Here is a 14,669-nt window from a genome sequence, read left to right as displayed (position 1 = left end):
TGTTTATCTTATGCACGGATAAACCATGGCCGGATAATCAGGAGTCGCCGCAATGACGAACGTAATGAGTGCATTCGGCCACACTGAACGCTCACCTTTGTTCACACACAAGTGATTGGGAAAAATTAAGTGTGGACTCATGCACGGATAAACAACAGCCGGATTATCAGGAGTCTGCCGTACATGATAAGGCAAATGAGTTCATTCGGCCACAATGATGGCTAAACTTTGTTCACTGTCAAGTGACAAGGAAAGCTAAAGTTTGAAAGTCATGCTAACGCTCACCTTTGCTCACTGGACAGTGAGCAAAGGTGAGCGTTAAGTATAGCCTAATGCACTCATTTCGCTCCTCATGTGCGGCGACTCCTGATTATCTGGCTGTTGTTTATTCGTGCATGAGTTCCACACTTTAGTTTTCCCAATTACTAGTCAGTAAACAAAGGTGAGCGTTTAGTGTGGCCGAATGCACTCATATTCCTCATCATGTGCGGCAGACTCCTGATTATCCGGCTGTGGTTTACCTGTGCATGAGTTTCAAACCTTACTATTCCCAGTCACGGGACAGTGAGCAAGGTAAGCCTTCATTGTTGCCGGATGCACTCATTTCGCTCGCCATGGGTGGCATACTCCTGATTTTCCGGCTGTGATATATCCTTGTATGAGATTCACACATTAGCTTTCCCAGTCACATGACAGTGAGCAATGGTGAGCGTTCAGTGAGGCTGAATGCACTCATTTGGCTCGCCATGTGCGGCGATTCCTGATTATCCGGAATACTCCTCATTATCCGGCTGTTGTTTATCCTTGCATGTGTTTCACATAATACTACTCCCAGTCACTGGACAGTGAGCAATGGTGAGCGTTCAGTGTGGCTGAATGCACTAATTTGGCTCGCCATGTGCGGCGATTCCTGATTATCCGGAATACTCCTCGTTATCCGGCTGTTGTTTATCCTTGCATGTGTTTCACATAATACTACTCCCAGCCACTGGACAGTGAGCAAAAGTTGGCGATCAGTGTGGCCAAACGCACTCATTTGCGTCATGATGTGCGGCAGACTCCTGATTATCCGGCTGTGGTTTATCGGTGCATGAGCTAACCACTTTAGCTTTTCCAGTCACGTGACAGTAAACAAAGTTTAGCCATCATCGTTGCCGAATGGTTGCCGCACATGACGAGCGAAATGAGTGCATTGAACCAACGTGAGCGGTCACCTTTGGTTACTGTCAAGTGACTGGTAAAAGTAATGTGTGAAACTCATTCACGGATATATTGCAGCCGGATAATCAGGAGTATGCCACCAATGGCGAGCCAAATGAGTGCATTCGGCAACACTGAACGCTTACCTTGCTCACTGTCCCGTGACTGGGAATAGTAAGGTTTGAAACTCATGCACGGATAAACCACAGCCGGATATTCAGGGGTCTGCGATAGCATACGATAAAATAATTCTGATATAATTTAACATTTCTGGTAGGTGCCACGTGAAATTGGGTTAAGTTACTGCTTTTTCTAAGATTTTCGTAGAAAACTACCTCACTTGAACGATAGGCAGTCATCAGATTCCACGGATATGTTACAACCGGATAATCAAGACTATGCCACCCATGACGAGCGAAATATCTGCATTTGGCCACAGTGATGGGTAAACTTAGTTTACAATCATGTGACATTGAAAGCTCAGGTGTGAAACTCATGCTGGATAAACCACAGACTGATAATCAGGAGACGCCGCACATGACGAGCGAAATGAGTGTGTTCGGCAGCATTGAACGCCCACCTTTGTTCACTGTCCAGTGAATGGGGAAACTAAAGTGGGGAACTCAAGCACGTATAAATCACTGCCGGAAAATCAAGAGTCCACCGCACATGATGAGGCAAATGTGTCTTTCCGCCAAAGTGATCGCCAACTTTGTTCACTGCCCAACGAATAGGAAAGGTAATGTGTAACAATTAAGCCACGGATAAACCACGGCCTGAAAATCTGGAGTCGCCACAAAGACGAGCGAAATGAGTGCATTTAGCCAACATGAACGTTAGCCTTTGGTTACTGTGAAGTGGCTTGGAAAAGTAAGGTGTGAAACTCATGCACGGATACATAACATCTGGGTTATCGGGGGTATATTACCAATGGTGAGTCAAATGAGTACTCTCGGCAACACTGAACGCTTCTTTTGCTCACCTTCCCGTGACTGGGAATTGTAAGGTTTGAAACTCATGCAAGGATAAACCACAGCAGGATAATCAGGGATCTGTAGCACATCATGAGGAAATGATTGCATTCGGCCATTGTGATCGCCAACCTTTGTTCACTGACTAGTGACTGGGAAAGCTAAAGCTTAAAACTCCTGGACAAATAACCACAGGCGGATAAGTAGGATTCACCGCACATGACAGGCGATATGAGTGCATTCGGCCGCAGTTATGGCTGAGCTTTGTTCACAGTCAAGTTACTGGTAAAACTAGAGTGTTAAACTTACGCACGGATAAACCACAGCCTGATAATCAAGAGTCGCCGTACATGAGGAGCGAAATCAGCACATCATGAGGAAATGAGTGCATTCGGCCACACTGATCGCCAACTTTTGTTCACTGTCCAGTGACTGGGAAAGCTAAACCGTAAAACACCTTCACGGATAAACCACAGGCGGATAATGAAGAGTCACTGCACATGAGAGGCGGAAATGAGTGCATTCGGCCGCAGTGATGGCTAAACTTTGTTCACAGTCAAGTGACTGGTAAAGCTAAAGTGTGAAACTTATGCTCGGATAATCCACAGCCTGATAATCAAGTCGCCGTACATGAGGAGCGAAATGAGCCAATCATGAGGCAAATGAGTGCATTTGGCCACACTGATCGCGAACCTTGGTTCACTGTCCAGTGATTGGGAAAGCTAAGTGTAAAACTCATTCACATGTAAACCACAGCCGGATAAGCAGGAGTTGCCACATAGGACGAGCAAAATGAGTGCATTTTGCCGCACGGAACGATCACCTTTGTTCACTGTCCAGTGATTGGAAAAAACTAGAGTATGGATTTCACTTCAGGATAAACCACAGCCATATTATCAGGAATATGCCACACATGGCGAGCCAAATGAATGAATTCGGTCACACTGATTGCTCACCTTTGCTTATTGTCCAGTGACTGGGAAAAGTAATGTTTGAAACTCATGCACAAGTAAACCACAGCTGGATAATCAGGAATATACCGCGATTCATTAGGCAAATGAGTTCAATCCCCCAAAGTGATGGCTAAACTTTGTTCACTGTCAAGTGACTGGGAAAGCTGAAGTGTGAAACTCATGCTTTATTTACCACAGACGGATAATCAGGAGTCGCCACACAACAATATGCAAATGAGTGTATTTGGCCACACTCATCGCCAACATTTCTTACATGTCCAGTGACTGGGTACGCTAAAGCGTGATCTTATTGTACGGATGAACAACAGGCGGATAATCTGTGGTCACCGAACGGGACGAGCCAAAAGTATGCATTTGGCCATACTGAACGCTCGCCTTTGTTCACTGTCTAGTGACTGGGAAAGCTAAATTGTTAAACTCATTCACTGATAAACCTCAGCCGGATAATCTTAGTCGCCGCACATGGCGAGCGAAATGTGTGGATTCGGTCGCATTGAACGCTCACCTTTGTTCACTGTCCAGTGACAGGGGAAACTAAAGTGGGGACTTAAGCACGTATAAACCACAGCCGTATAATCAGGAGTCCACCGCACATGATGAGGAAAATGAGTCTTTTCGCCAAAGTGATCGCCAAACTTTGTTCACTATCCAGTGATTCTAAAAACTAAAGTATATATTTCATGTATGGATACACAACAGCCGGATAATGTGTTTTCGCCGCTCAGGACGAGCAAAAAAGTGCATTCTTCCATTTTGATAGCTCGACTTTGTTCAGTGCCCAGTGAATGGGAAAGCTGAAGTGCGAAACTCATTCACGGATATACCACAGCCGGATAATCAATAGTCGCCACACATGACGTGCGACATGAGAGCATTCGGCCTCAGTGATGGCTAAACTATGTTCACTGTCAAGCGGCAGGGAAAGCTAGGATGTGAAACTCATGCATCGATAAACAACAGCATGATTATCAATATTTTCCGCAATTGCTGTGCGAAATTAGAGCATTCGACCTGACTGAACACTCACCTTGTTTCCCTGGCAAGTGACTTGGGAAATTGAAAAGTTGAACTCATTAACAGATAAACCATAGGCGGATAATCATGCGCGCACACGACTAGCGAAAGGTGTATATTTAGCCAACATGAACGATCACCTTTGGTTACGATCAAGTGTCTCTGAAAAATAATGTGTAAAACTCATGCTCGGATAAATTACAGCCGGATAATCAGAAGTATGCTACACATGGCGAACCAAATGAGTGCTTTCGGAAACACTGAACGTTTACTTTGCTCACTGTCCCGTGAATGGGAATAGTAAGGTTTGAAACTATAAGCACGGATAAACCACAGCCGGATAATCAGGGCGTCTTCCGCACATCATGAGGAAAATGAGTGCATTCGGCCACACTGATCGCCAAACCTTTGTTCACTGTCTAGTGACTAGAAAAGCTAAAGCGTGAAACTCCTGGATGGATAAACCACAGGCGGGTAATCAAGAGTTGCCGCACATGACAGAAGAAATGAGTGCATTCGGCTACAGTGATGGCTAAACTTTGTTCACAGTCAAGTGACTGGTAAAGCTAAAGTGTGAAACTCATGCACGGATAAAACACACCCTGATAATCAGGAGAAGCCGCACATGAGAAGCGAAATGAGCACAAAGGTTTGCCGATCAGTGTGGCCGAATGCACTCATTTTCCTTATCATGTGCGGAAGACCCCTGATTATCCGGCTGTGGTTTATCCGTGCATGACTTATAAACATAACTTTTCCCAGTCATGGGACAGTAAGCAAAGTTAAGCGTTCAGTGTTGCCGAATGCACTCATTTTGCTCGCCACGTATTGCATACTCCTGATTATCCGGCTGTAATTTATCCGTACATGAGTTTAACACATTACTTTTTCCAGACACTTGACAGTAATCAAAGGTGATCGTTCACGTTGGCTAAATATACTCCTTTTGCTCGTCATTAGCGTTGACTTTTCATTATCCACCTATTGTTTATGCGTGCATGAGTTCAACTTTTCAATTTCCCAAGTCACAGACAGTGAAACAAGGTGAGCGTCCAGTGAGGCCGAATTCTCTCATTTTGCACGTCATGTGCGGCGACTATTTATTATAGGCTGTGGTTTGTTCGGTTCATGAATTTTACATTTTAGCCTTCCCTGTCGCTTGAGAGTGAACAAAGTTAAGCCATCACTGAGGCCGAATGCTCTCATATGGCCTCACATGTGCTGCGACTCCTGATTATCAGGCTGTGGTTCATCCGTGCATGAATAAAAGACTATAGTTTACCAGTCACATGACAGTGAACAAAGTTTAGCCATCATTGCGGCCGAATACACTCATTTGCCTCATGATGTTCGGCAGATTCCTGATTATCCGGATATGGTTTATTTGTCCATGAGTTTCAAACCTTACTATTCCCAGTCACCAGACAGTGAGGAAAGGAGAGCATTCAGTGTGGCCGAATGCATTCATTTGGCTCGCAATGTGTGGAAAATTCCTGATAATCTGGCTGTGGTTATCCTGGAATAAATTCCAAACTCTAGTTTTTCCAATCACTGGACAGGGAACCAAGGTTTGCGTTCAGTGTGGCATATTGCACTCATTTCGCTCGTCCTTTGCCGGGACTTCTAATTATCCGGCTGTGGTTTCTCCGTGTATGATTTTCAACTAAGCTTTCCCAATCACTGGACAGTGAACCAAAGTTCGCAATCAGTGTGGCCAAATGAACCCATTTGCCTCATGATGTGCTCATTTCACTCCTTACATGCGGCGACTCTTGATTATCAGGCGGTGGTTTATCCGTGCATGAGTACAACACTTTAGCTTAAACAGTCACTTGCCTGTGAACAATGTTTAGCCATCAATGCGGCCGTATGCACTAATTTCGCCTGTCGTGTGCGGTGACTCCTAATTATCCGCCTGTGGTTTATCCGTCCAGGAGTTTCACGCTTTAGATTTCCCAGTCAGTGGGAAGTGAACAAATGATTGCATTCGGCCACACTGATTTTTAACCTTTGTTTACTGTCCAGTGACTGGGTAAGCTAAAATGATTATCTCATGCACGGATAAACCACAGGCGGATAATCAGGAGTGGTCGCACATTACGAGGGAAATGAGTGCATTTGGCCACACTAAACGCTCACCTTTGATCACTGACTAGCGATTGGGAAAACCTAAGTGTTGAACTCATGCACGGATAAACAACAGCCAGATAATCAGGAGTCTGCCGTACATGATGAGGAAAATGATTTCGTTCGGCCACAGTCATGGCTTAACATTTTTCATCGTCAAGTGATAGGGAAGGCTAAAGTGTGAAATGCATTCTATATATAGCACATCCGAATAATGATGAGTCGCCACAGATGACGAACGAAACGGGTACATTCGGCCACACTGAACGATAACCTCCTCTCTGTTCAGTGACTGGGATATCATAAGTGTGGAACTCATGCACGGATAGACCACAGCCGGATAATAAAAGTCTGACAAACATGACGTAAAATATGAGTGCATTCAGCCACAATGAACGCTCACCTTTGTTCCCTGCATAGTGACTATGAAAACTAATGTGTAAATCTCATGGACGGATAAATGACAGCCGGATAATTCTAAGTCTGCCGCACATGACTAGCCATATTACGGCATATAACACCGAACGCACACATTTGCTCACTGACTAGTTTTTAGGAAAATTAAAGTGTGGAACTCATTCACGGATAAACCACAGCCGGATAATAAGATGTCGCCGCACGTGTCGACCTAAATGAGTACATTCGGCCACAGTGATGGCTAAACTTTGTTCACTGTCAAGCGATAGGCTAGTGCCTAGGCCAAGTGGGAAGCATAGTGCCAAGGATGTACATGTGCCATACTGAACGATCACCTTTGGTTACTGTCAAGTGTATGGGAAAAGTTATGTTTGAAACTCATGCACGAATAAACCACAGGCTCATATTCAGGAGTCGCCGCACATGACGAGTGAAATGAGTGCATTCGGTCTCACTGAACGCTCACCTTTGTTCACTGTACAGTGATTTGGGAAAATAAAGTATGGAGCTCATGAACGTATAAACCGCAGCCTGATAAGCAGGAGTTGCCGCACATGATGAGGCAAATGAGTCTTTCCGCCAAAGTGATCGCCAAATTTTGTTCACTGCCCAATGAATGGGAAAGTTAATGTGTGAAACTCATGTACAGATAAAGCGCGCCCTGATAATCAGGGGTGCCGCACAGGACGAGCGTAAAGGAGTGCATTTAGGCAACGTGAACATCCACCTTTGGCTACTGTCAAGTGAGTGGGGAAAATAATGTGTGAAACTCATGCACGGATATAGTACAGCCGGATAATCAGGGGAATGCCACCCATGGCGAATCAAATGAGTGCTTTCGGGGACACTGAAAGCTTACCTTGTTCACTGTCCCGTGACTGGGAATAGTAAGGTTTGAAACTCATGCACGGTTAAACCACAGCCGGATAATCATAGGGCTTCCGCACATCATGAGGCCAATGAGTGCATTCGGCCACACTAATCGCCATACCTTTGTTCACTGTCCAGTGACTAGAAAAGTTAAGCGTGAACTCCTGGACGGATAAACCACATGCGGATAATCAAGAGTCACCGCACATGACAAGAAAAATGAGCGCATTCGGTCACAGTGATGGCTTAACTTTTTCACTGTCAAGTGACAGGGAAAGCTAAAATGTGAAACTCATGCACCGATAAACCAGTCTGATAATCAATAGTCGCCGCACATGACGTGTGAAATGAGGATTCGGCCTCACTGAACGCTCACCTTGTTTCACTGTCCAGTGACTTGGGAAATCGAATTAAGGAAGTCATGCACAGATAAACCACAGCCGGATAATCAGGAGTAGCCGCATATGACGAGCGAAATAAGTGCATTTTGCCACACCGAACGCTCACCTTAGTTTACTGTCCGGTGATTGAAAAAACTAGAGTGTGGTTTTCATTCCAGGATAAACCATAGTCAGATTATCAGGAAAATGCCACACATGGCGAGCAAAATGAATGCATTCGGCCACACTAATTCCTCACCTTTGATCATTGTCCAGTGACTGGGAAAAGTAATGTTTGAAACTCATGCACGAATAAACCATAGCCGGATAATCAGGAGTCTACCGCACATCATTGACACAAATGAGTTCATTTGCCATAGTGAAGGCTAGACTTTGTTCACTGTCCAGAGACTGCGGAAACTACAGTGGGGAACTCTAGCACGGATAAACCACCGCCAGATAATCAGGAGTACATCGCACATAATGAGGAAAATGTGTCTTTCCGCCAAAGTGATCGCCAAGCTTTGTTCACTATCCAATGCCTGAGAATGTTTAAGTGTGAAACTCATGCACGTGTTAACCATGGTCTGATGATCAGAAGTTGCCGCACAGGACGTGGGAAATGAGTTTATTTTCCCACACTGAACGCACACCTTTGTTCACTGTCCATTGATTGGGAAAACTAAATTGCTGAACTCATGCGTAGATAAACCACAGCCAGATTATCAGCAGTATGCCACACATGGCGAGCAAATTCGGCCACACTGAACGCTCACCTTTGCTCACAGTCCTGTGACGGGGAAAATTAATGTTTGAAACTCATGCACGGATACACCACAGCCGTATAATCAGGTGTCACCGCACATGACAGGCGAAATGACTGCATTTGGCCTCAGTGATAACTAGACTATATTCACGGTCAAGTGACTGGGAAAGCTAAAGTGTGACACTCATGCACGGATAAACCACAGCCAGATAATCAGGAGTCTGTAGCACAGGACGAGCTACGTGAGTGCATTCAGTCAACCTGAACGTTCACCTTTGCTAACGGTCTGGTGACTGGGAAAATTAGTATGTGGAACTCATGCACGGAAAAAACGACAGCCGGATAATCAGGAGTCTGTCGAACATGACAAGCCAAATGAATGCATTCGGCTACACTCAACGCACAACTTTATTCACTGTCTAGTTACTGGGGAAGCTAAACTATGAAACTCATACACGGATAAAGCACAGCCGGATAATCAGGAATCGCCGCACATGACGAGCGAATTGAGTGCATTCGGCCATACTGAACGCTCACCTTGGCTCACAGTCCAGTGACTGGGAAACTGAAGTGTGAGACTAATTCACGGGAACACCAAAGCCGGATTATCAGGAGTATGCCGCACATCATGATGCAACTGAGTGCATTCGGCCACACTGATAGCCAACCTTTGTTCACTGTCAAGCGACTGGGAAAGCTAAAGTGTGACACTCATGCACGGATAAACCACAGCCAGATAATGAGTCCAACGCACATGACGAGGCACTTGAGTGAATTCAGCCAACCTGAACGTTCGCCTTTGCTCACAGTCTGGTGACTGGGATAAGTAATTGTGAAACTAATGCTGGATACAGCACAGCCAGATAATCAGGTGTCTGCCGAATATGTCGAGCCAAATGAGTGCATTCGGCTACATTCAACGCACACCTTCAAGAGGCAAATGAGTGCATTCGGCCACACTAATCGCCAACATTTGTTTAATGTCCAGTGACTGGGTAAAGCTTAAGTTTGAAACTCATGACGGATATACCACAGCCTGATAATCAGGAGCCAACGCACACGACGCGCAAAATGAGGGCATTCGGCCTCATTTTGCAAAAACCCTCAGCCGGATAATGAGGAGTCACCGCTCATGACAGGCGAAAGGAGTGCATTCGGCCACAGTGATGGTTAAACTTTGTTCACAATCATGTGACTGGGAAAGCTAAAGTGTGAAACTAATGCTGGATAAACCACAGCCGGATAATCAGGAGTCGGTGCACATGACAAGCGAAATGAATGCATTTTTCCACACTAAACGCTAACCTTTGTTCACTTTTCATTGATTGGGAAAACTAAAGCGTGGATTCATGCAAGGATATTGAGGAGTCTGCGGCACATGACGAGCCACGTGAGTGCAATCAGCAAATCTGAAATTTCACCTATGCTCACTGTCTGGTGACTGGAAATAGTAATGTGTGAAACTCATGCTCGGATAAACGACAGCCTGATAATCAGGAGTTAGCCGAACATGAAAGGCGAATTGAGTGCATTCTGCCAGATTGATGGCTGAACTTTGTTCACTTTCATGTGACTGGGAGAGCTAAAGTGTGAAACTCATGCTGAATAAAACACAGCTGGATAAGCAGGTGACTTCCGCACATCATGAGGCAAATGAGTTCATTCGGCCACACTGAGCACCAACCTTTGTTCACTATCCAGTAACTGGGTAAGTTAAAGTGTGTATGTCATGCACGGATATACCACAGCCTAATAATCAGTAGTCAACGCCCCCGACGCGCAAAATGAGGGCATTCGGCCACTCTGAATACCTACCTTTGTTAACTGACCAGTGATTGGGAAAACTAAAGTGTAGAACTCAAGAACGGGTAAACACAGCCGGATAATCATGATTCGTCGGACATTACAAGCGAAATGAGTGCATTCCGCTTCACTGAACGCTCATTTTTGTTCACTGTCCAGTGACTGGGAAAGCTAATGTTTGAAAATCATGTGCAGATAAACCAAAGCCGGATAATCAGAAGTTTGCCACACTTAACGAGCCAAACGAGTGCATTCAGCCACAATGAACGCTCACCTTTGCTCACTGTCCAGTGACTGGGAAAAGGAATGTGTGAAACTCCTGCACGAATTAACCATTGACGGATGATCTGGAGTCGCCGCACATAACAGGCGAAATGAGTGCATTCGGCCACAGTGAATGCTAAATATTGTTCACTGTCAAGTGACTGGTAAAGCTAGGTGTGAAACACATGCACGGATAAACCACAGCCTGATAATCAGGAGTCGCCGCACACGAAGAGCGAAATTAGTGCATTCGGCCACACTGAACGCTCACCTTTGTTCACTGTCCAGTGACTAAGGAAACTTAAGTGTGGAACGCATGCACGGATAAACCACAGCCGGAAAATCAGGAGTCGCCGCACATGACGAGCTAAATGAGTGCATTTAGCCAACGTGAACGTTCACCTTTGGTTACTTCAAGTGACTGGGAAAAGTAATGTGTGAAACTCATGCACGGATATATTACAGCCGGATAATCAGGAGTATGCCAACAATGGCGAGCCAAATGAGTGCATTCGGCAACACTGAACGCTTACCTTGCTCACTGTCCCGTGACTGGGAATAGTAAGGTTTGAAACTCATGCACGGATAAACCACAGCCGGGTAATCAGGGGTCTACGATAGCATACGATTAAATAATTCTGATATAATCTATCAATTCTGGTAGGTGCCACGTGACATTGGGTTTAGTTACAGCTTTTTCTAAGATTTTCCGAGAATATTACCTCACTTGAACGATTAGCAGTCATATAAGATTTCATTTTGTCAATTGCTAGTAAGTATGCATGGTAAAGTAGTGACAATTTTGGTTTGGACAATTTGGACAATAACATGGGTGTTAGCTTTCAGGCAGCTTCAGTGATGTTCTACCCACAAGGATAAAGGAATTGTTAGAGACATACAGCGGCAAGAAGCATAATTACAATAATTGTTTAAATGAATAAATTCGGGAATCAGAATGGCAAAATCAAATCGCAGCATCCACTTCTTCGCCTTGGGAAGCAGCTGAGGCATAGGGATACATAATCCACAAATGATAAATCATTAACCTCTCATGTACCCAGTGGGCCACCTCTTAGTTCAATTTGCCACCGTTAAGCGTAACAGTGCGCGTCCTGAACTTCTGTATCCATGAATTTATCTCTCTTGAGTATAGTATTTTAACTTAAAACTAGGGATGGTCGGATCGGATACCTCGGATCCAAATATCCGCGGATACTGCCCTTCATCGGATCCAAAGACGCGGATGACATCGGATCTGGATCCGAAATTTTGAATAATAGCTTCAGTGCCCGTAAGGGTAGATATAGATTCTATTCACGATCACAACTTTGAATGCGCCGTCGCATTTGATTGCTGTCGACCACATGAAGCGTTTTGTTTGAAAGCTCTCGCAGAGGTTACGTAAGAGAATTTCAGCCGTGGAAAATAAAAAAGGCAAAATTCGACTGTCACATAGTGTGACTCTTTCCAAAAGGTTGAGCAATCATCGGGGGAATCTCGGCGACAGGAATTTGAAAATGCATTTTTAATCCGAAAATATCCAATCCGAAAGCTCAGGCTCCGAAAATCAAGGATCCAATTCGAATCCGATAAAAATCCTGGATCCGTCCATCCCTAAAAAACTGATTTCTTCGTTTTTTCAAGGAATGTTTTTTGTTTCTAATAAAATCTCATCATTTTTATGTGTTCAGGTTTTTAAAAATGTTTTGATGAAATTCTGTTTCAAGCCGGCGAGTTTACCAAGTTGGTCTTCAAAATCACTGCCTTTCTTCAACTGCACTATCTTCTGAACGTCAGAAAGGGTCAGCTTCTTGAGTTTGAGGTACAATATCTTCCTTAGATGTTCAAAGCCTTATCTATCTTTTCCACGCTTCATAACCTATACCCAGCCCCATGTGAGTTTGGTCCACATCATTAGTTCACTCAAAGGGGCCATGCGCTTCGCTCAGCATCTTTTTTCTTCTATCTTGGTCAGTAATTATCAAAGATGACAGATCCTCTAAACAATGACCATGTACCAGGACTCCTTCGAGATATTTTCTTGTCTGTAGAAGGGATTCAAATAATATGCATTTCAGTACGGGAGAGTGGTGCACCTTGAACCGGCGTGTATCTAGGAATTACGATGTTCTCAGCAATATGATGTTGGTAAAAGAGATCATCTGAGCAGCACAACATAACGTCGCCGCAAGAGGTGTCTGTGAGTTTGTTTTTGTCTGGCAAGTAACACTAGTTATTTTTTTAAATCAAAGGAAGAATTTCATCCCCAAAAAGTATTTATGCTTCACGATTAATGTATTCTATTACAATGGTTTCCAGTAGGCACTGAAACATAAATTATGTCTTAATGCCACTCTTTTTGGTTATGATAACATGTGTATAAATGGATTTTCAGTTAACATATAAATTGTTGTCAATTAGTTTTGCAGAAAGGTGCAACGGTGAACCTCGGTCGGAGTCTGCACTTAGTCCGCACGGGGTACCCTCACAATTCCTTCCTGAAGACTCCGATGAACTCCCACAGTAGCACTCACATTTTCACTCCAATCACTTTTTCAGGCCTTAAATCAATATAATCATCGAAGAAATCATCCACACAGTACTCGTAAAAATTTACAAATCTTCTATAAATTTTCTGCATTAGAGTTTGTCGTGGAAATGATCGTTAAATATTTTGAACAAAATCACTTATCTCTAAATTCGTTCAAAGTCCCTTTTCGTGGATCCACGTTTTTCCCTTGTACCTCCTGTATTTTTTCCAGCAGTACTCTCTGCGATAAAATCAACGCCTAAAATCTCTTGTTCGCAAAGGCTGCACAACAGCCTACACGCTAGGAAAATTTCATTTTTTAATTCAAGGGAAAACTAACGATTCAGTATTTCCCCTCATCTCAAAACTATTTCTAAAAACGGAAATAAATGACGCCAAAGTGCCAAATGACTAATTGTTGTTTCTGTGGTCGTTAGGAATTATTGAGTCATAGAACCACAAAATTTATAGTTATCCAAACTCATGAACTTCCTTGCGAGATCACTAAAAATCAAAAAAAAGTATGACCAACAGAGTACTTGTCAATAAGTGGTGGGCATCGGCAGAAAGCGCGCAACTGAGAGTTTCAAACGGTTTCGACCGAAATTTGTAAGAGTTAAAAAAGAGAATTATTCCATAGGGACCTGGGTCTTCCCCAGTATAACTTGGAGGTGTATGGTTGGACCGCATAGTAAGAAATGTGATGTATTTTAATTTTGCGCGGATTTGCATTCTAGCGGCGGACCTGCAATCAAACCTATCCAAGTGGAAGTAGATGGAGGGTAAAAACCACATCTGTTAACACTAAAATGACCAGAGGTGATCAATTAACATTTCGCCATTTTATTTCCAGCACCATTTTGTTATTTTCCGACCGATAACGCTGAGATTCTTGACTTCTGATATTTCGGAACACATAACCTAAAAATAAAGTTTTTTGAGTGGAAAAAATTCATGTCCAGATTAATGTCAGCTTTTACTTAGAATGACCGTGAGCGATGAAATGGCCGTTATTGTATTAAATACCGTTATTTAGCTCACTTTGCCCAACCTTGGTGTCAGTTTCATAAAATATCATAGCGTGCACTTTAACACACACGAATGATACTCAAGTTTGATTCCTATTTCCTTACGTATGCTTTTACAGTTTATGTGAAGAAGAAACACAAGCAATACCAAAGTATGTGTCGTCATAAAGAGTCACCACTAACCAAGCCTAATAGGCATCCTATGGGCAGTGATAAACAATCATTTGGCTGAAATTCATTGCTGCGTTCGTGTCGCCTGTCATATAAAAGATCACGGATACTTCCAACCACCTCCCAGTCAACTTGTTCGCTTTCAATCCGCCTT

The 14,669-nt window shown here is 43.8% G+C and overlaps 1 protein-coding gene across 1 annotated transcript in view; it reads right to left on the bottom strand.

Moving 5' to 3' along the window:
* LOC124170380 overlaps window positions 1-14,669 on the bottom strand; it is a 263,025-nt gene that overhangs the window by 201,414 nt on the left and 46,942 nt on the right. The gene's annotated exons all lie outside the window — the stretch shown is intronic.

This window comes from Ischnura elegans, chromosome 13, assembly GCF_921293095.1.
Source record: "Ischnura elegans chromosome 13, ioIscEleg1.1, whole genome shotgun sequence".
Lineage (NCBI taxonomy): Eukaryota > Metazoa > Arthropoda > Insecta > Odonata > Coenagrionidae > Ischnura > Ischnura elegans.
This window is presented reverse-complemented; position numbering and strand designations above follow the sequence as displayed.